Raw genomic sequence first — 6,254 nt, forward strand, 5'->3', positions numbered from 1 at the left:
TTGTAAGATGCATATATTTGCAGTCTTTTTTTCTTTCCTTTAACTGCTTCCCTAATCTTTTTAATATATGTGTAATTTGTGGGTAGATAACATTGACATATATGGTGTTTGTATGACTTGAATTACATAAAAATGTTCATGGTAGAACCAAGTCATAAATGATGCATTGGCTTTTACACAATTTCTGTGTTTTCCCACTTTGAATATTTTCTAATGCCATTTCCCCTCCTTACTTCACTTTTCTCTTTTCATATACTCTCAAATTTTGCAAAGACTAACTTCATGGGAACCTTCCAAACCATGGATTGATTCTCTTTATACTTTCCTGACTTCCACCCATTTTTGTTCTGGATCTTCATTCTTAGTTTATTTGTTAATTTTGCCAGAAAAAAAGACCTGAATTTTCAAGCAACTATCTAGAGGGCTTTTTGGAAGTGATTTTTTTGAAATCTTGCATGTTTGAAAATAGCTGAATTCTTTCTTCATACATGATTGGTTGTTTGGGTGTGAATAGAATTCTAACATAAAAATAATTTCCCTTGGGAGGTTGGAGGGAATTGCTTTCTCGTCTTTGTATCCAGCATTGCTGTTGAGAGTCATGCTATTCTGGTCTCATTCCTGTGTGTCTGCATCTCCTAGGTTTTTTTTACACCTCCCCCAACTTGCGAAACTTTTTTATACTTACTGTTCTGAAACCTCATTATACTTTAATTTAAGTGCATATTTTCTTCACTTTTTGTCCTGGGTGGGCCCTTTCAATCTGGAAACACATGTTCTAATTTGGGAAACATTTTTTTACATGTTTTTTTTTTTATTCTTTACTCCAATTTCTCTGGATTTTCTGAAACACCTATTAGTTGCATATTGGGGCTTCTGAATTGTTTCTTCAAGTTTTTTACTCCTTTTACAACTTTTTCTTACTTCTTTTCCTGTGTTTTCAGCTCTTTGAGGGAAACACCATACTTTATCTCTAATGTATCTGTTGATTTAGCAACATTTTGTAATAAAAATTTTTCCAACATAGAGCAGTTTAAAGAAATTTGTGGTGAAACTTACATGCCCACTAATATATTCTATTTATTTAATTTAAAAAATTTCATATCTATTGCATATATTTCAACTTCAAAAACACAAATAAAAATAGCCTTGTTCTCTTATTGCTTCTGCCACAGTGTATCTTGTTTTATGAGTCTATGTTTTTTTTTTACGTATCTCTGTCTTTGGGAGTAATGTTATCTATTTATCTTTGTCTCTTTGACTTAGAAGAATTCCCCAAATATCTTGTGCATCTTGTCTTATTAATTCATGTTTATAAGTGAATGAATAATTCATAACTCAGCAATTGCTTAGAGGTGGGCTTTGCTTTTGAGTGTTTGGGCAAGAGATGATCTTCACTTGGGAAATCCTAAATACTGGATTGATTGGCCAGTTCATATTCTAGAGGAGAGAATTCTTTTTGTTGTTGTTGTTACTTTCCTTGTTTAATAGGGGATAGACTTCTGCAGCATTCTGTACACAAACAGAAGCATATATGAGTGCATGCATGTGTCTGAGAGTGAGTGGGTATAGTTCTGGGTGGGTTTGCTGTCATTCACAGCATAATCTCACTTTTCCATTTTCCAGCTGAATGAAATTACAAAGCTGGAGACTTTAGGTTTCTGCTAGAGTTGAATCCTTGTCATTAGTCTTGGCTAGGTCTTTGAGATTTTGGATTCCTTTAGCAGACTTCCTCAGTTTTCTTTTATTTTTCTTTTCTGTGTGTTTCTTTTTCTCTTAGTCTTTCTATTGTCATATTTAGGATTTTATATGATTTCACTAGAAGTTTAGTGGGTTTTTTCTAGGGAGAGAGGACAAGCATATGTGAATAATTATTATTTCAGGAATCAGCTTCTCTCACACATTCCAGTCAATAATGCACATTCGATATCTGCTCTGCATTCTTGTAGTGAGCTGCATTTTAGAAACTGGAATTTTTGTGATAAATACATACATGAAAAATAAAGTAAAAATGAACAAATAAATGTACTTTCAAGTTAAATTTGCTTGAACAAAATATTTTCCCCAGATATGCAAAAATTCCTTTGTTGTGAAATGATTCCTTTTACCTGGTAGTAGTAATCTTGCACCTCATACCTATTGTCAAACCTTGCAGATGTCCTGAATATCCATTTCCGGAGACATCTCAGGGATGCGAAGACTAGAATACCCTGGGTAAAAATCTTAACTATTCTACCTGCTATCTCAGTAACTCAAAGAAGTTATGTAACTTCTATGGGGATCAGTTTCTAACTTTACTATTTGAAGAGTTATCAAGGACAATAATTTGTAATTAACACATAATAATAAATGACTATGAGAACATTCCTGAACACATTATCTTGCGCATGGAACTTAGTTGACTAACTAAATTTGAATCTAGATACATCAGGATTATTATGCATTAAGTCACATTAATAATTCAAACTTCAAATTGTTAAGATACAAAAGAAGAAACCAAAAACCAGGCTCTAGAGGACCTTATAATACAACTAAGGCCAGCCAACATATTGTGACTTGAGTAAGTGTCATAGAATCAAGTGTTCCTATGTGGAGGTGATAGTATCTGTTTCATAGGATTGTCATTGGAATTAAATACGTTAATACATATGATGTACATAGAGATGTACCTAGCAGAGAAAGTCCCTCAAATGTTTACTATCGGCAACATATTTGCTTTTATATTATTATTTGCATTCTGTGTGCCATGCACATTTCTAAGAATTTTACATCTATAATCTCTTACTTCATCTGATCTGTAAAGCATCCCTTTGAAAGGTACTACTATTATTCCTGTTTCATGGATGAAGACATGAGGCACAGAGATGTTAAATAATTTGTTTAAGGTGGGTGGCAAAGACAGCAGGTGGAATCGCAAGATTTGAGCCTATGCAGTAAGGTCTCATAACTAATCTTCAATCACCAAACTAAACTATTTATCTGAGTAATGAAAGTATAAAAATCAGGTAACAAAAATTTTATTTCAGGGTGGGGTTAGTATAGAAAGTATTGTGAGCATTTTTCAGGCATCTTCCCTCAAGTCCCTGGGTAGGATTCAGATTGATACAGAAAGGAGAGAATAGAGAGTTTCCAAGTACAGTTCATGGCACAGAGCCGGCCATTACATTATAGGGAAATGAATTAATCTTCTTGTAGATACTACCTTAATGTTTTTAAGTATAGAAAACATTAATTGGAAAACAGGATTTTATGTATTAGTAAAAGGAATATTTGGAAAGTGAAATAAAGCTAAATGATGACTGTTAAATGTTATTTTTCTTCTTTTAGAGATTTTAGGATAAAAGCTGCAACTACTGATAAAACATAGATTCTGTGAAACCAGCAATCTCACAAAATGGAGTTTATTGTGCATATATATAAAATCAGCATAATCCTTCCATAATAGTCTTCATCTCTTTGTCTTATGAAGTACTTAGTTTTTCTCTTCATATTGATTGGTTTATTTATCTATTTAATTTTAAAATCCATGTTGTCCATTTTGTCAGTATAGTGAAGTCCAAATTCATCACAATCTTCAGGTTTGATTTAGGGCAGCAAATTTAATTCTGCACTGTAAATAAACATACCCTGAATACATAACAGGAATGCTACTTCTCCTTCCCCAAGCCTCATAGATATTTAAGTTATTCACAGCTGCTATTCCCATAACACTTAAAGTGATTATATCTATTGCCAACTTCTATAAATTATTAACATCAAAAGTAGCGGCTCCCTGGCACAAAATTTCAGCCTTCCACAGAAAGAGGAAAACTTAGGAAGGTGTAAATAGATTAAGGAAATTCAATTGGTAACACGGTCACTAGAAATTTAATCTTTGTTTACAAATTCTTTCCCTTTTTTTTCTTGCTGTTTCTTAGGCACAAGACTAATAGAAAGCAGAGATTCTGTGGAGATTCTGGAAGTTCAAGTGTGAGGATAACAGTAAAGTTCATTCTACCCAATCTTTTCCCCACAGTGTTGAGTAATGAGGCAGCCAAGCCACTTCTCACTCGAGGGCATCTTGCAGTTACTACAGTTTATTCAGCAAGGGCTTACCGACAAAAGATTCATAAAACAAGAATGTACTGAATTCAAAGAAAGAAATGATGAAGATGAATTGAGAAATGTCTAAATGCCTAAATTAAAAATTATTACTTTCTCAGAATTCAGAAAGTGGCTGCCTGTAGTAGGCAATATCCAGTTATCAACATTGGGGACTGAAGATATTTAACTGATGAAGACAGATATCTCACTTTTGTGGATACAACTTCTACAGTTCAAAATAAATATTGTAATAATTGATCTTTCAGAATGATGTGCAAATGCTAAATGACTTTAGCTATATAGTGCCAACTTCCTGCCTTTGGCACTGATAGTCTTTACATTTTGTTTAATAAATGATGAGCTCTCATGACACCGAGGCCTCTTCTCAGCTAGAGCTCACCAAGCAGAAGTACCATGGATGTGAAAGCCAATGAGAAGCGAGACCAGTTCAAGTCCAGCATCTCCTAGGCTCTGCTGGAGTTAGAGATGAACTGGGACATAAAGGCCCTGATAGAGGAGCTGAGCACTACAGCAGCCAAGGGAATTGAAGTTGGTGGTTGTCGGAAAGATATTATAATCGTTGTTCAAGACCCATAACTGAAGCCTTTACAGAAAATCCAAGTCCAGATCATACAGGAGTTGAAGAAAAAGTTCAGTGGGAAGCATGTTGTCCTTACCACTTAGGAGAATGTTGCCTAGGCCAACTCAAAAAAGTCATACAGAGGATAAGCAAGAGCATCCCAGGATCCTCAGTCTGACAGTCTTGCAGGACAGTGTCCTGGAGGACTTGGTTTTCCCCAGAGAATCCATGTGGAACTCGATGGCAGCTGGCCCATAAATGTTCATTTGTGTAAAGTGCAACGGAACAACGTGGAACACAAGGCTGAAATGTTTTGTGGTGTCTCTACAAAGCTCACAAGCAAGGGTGTTAATTTTGAATTCCCAGAGTTTCAATTATAAACAAAAATGACCAAGTAAAATATAATTCTCAGTTTAAAAAAAGTCAAGCTTTCAGTTACACATATTACAGTGCTGCAAATAAAGTTCTTTATAAATGGGTGAGAGATGCTATGACCACTGTTTTAATATTAACCTAGACTAAAGCCATTTCTGCCAATCATGCTGAAAATAGGGAGATACCATTGCAGATTAATGAGACTCGAATCACACTGTCATAGTAAAGAAATGGGAGGAGGAGAAGTTCAGCTCCTCTTTTTATGGCAACTCCCTGGTTACCTCAGTAAGTATGAAGCAGCTTCTGAAAGATTATTAATAGCTCTCTTGCCATTCTGATTGAAAGTAATTTTTCAGCAAGCATGGGTGTAATTCAGCAGAGATTTTATTGGCTCTCTAGTAGCAATTTTAAAGAAATACTTCAATTTGTAATGTAATAATATGTCTCTAGTCAGGGTGTGTTTATGAAAATTATGGTTCGGCTCAGCTCAGCTCTGAATTGCCTCACAGATAAGAGCTTGCTTGTTTATTTAGAGCAGGGTCATTGCCACTCTTCAGACTACAAGGATAAAAAACAACATTAGATGCTTAAGTCAATCACTACATTGGCTGAACATCCTCTTCTTCATGCCCAGAGTTACTACAGGCCAGCTTTTAATTTTGTAGACATCTAAAACCCAGCACATTCTAGTGGGCTTTATATTTTGTTCAAAATTAAAAAAAAATACTCTTTGAGTTTCTGCTCTCTTTTATTTTGAGATAATATATATTCATTTGTTCCTAGATGAAAGAGTAGATTACAAATTGATATAGCTCATAGATAGATATTTCATGAGAAAAACCATCTAGAAATTTGAATAGAAAGTCAAACTGAGATCCTATGGGGAAAACAATCAGTAGTTTCATTGTTTTATTGAAGCCAAAGCTATCATCCTGTAATTAATTTAAACTGCTGCATATTAATGTGACTTTTGTATCCTCTGTGCTCCATCTTAACAAGAGCTTCCCCAATGTGAGAAGGATCTACATGAATTTAAGTTCAGCTTGGTAACATTTAGGGATGAAGGGACTTGGGTTGAATGGGGAGGGGGTAAGCAGGAAGAGAAGCTTTTGCTTTTCTGTAGTGTATGTGTGTGTTTTACCATGTAAATCTGTTAATTAAAAAAAAAATACTTCACACTGAGGTATAACAGAGATGGATATAGTCTGTCCAGAAAAAT

The 6,254-nt window shown here is 34.7% G+C and overlaps 1 pseudogene; it reads left to right on the plus strand.

Annotated features, from left to right (window-relative positions):
• Window positions 1–4,494: 4,494 nt before the first annotated feature.
• LOC123826356 lies at window positions 4,495–5,040 on the plus strand (annotated as a pseudogene).
• The last annotated feature ends 1,214 nt before the right edge of the window (window positions 5,041–6,254 follow it).

The sequence above is a fragment of the Phyllostomus hastatus genome, unplaced genomic scaffold, assembly GCF_019186645.2.
Source record: "Phyllostomus hastatus isolate PE091 unplaced genomic scaffold, TTU_PhHast_1.1 phas_contig_80, whole genome shotgun sequence".
NCBI lineage: Eukaryota > Metazoa > Chordata > Mammalia > Chiroptera > Phyllostomidae > Phyllostomus > Phyllostomus hastatus.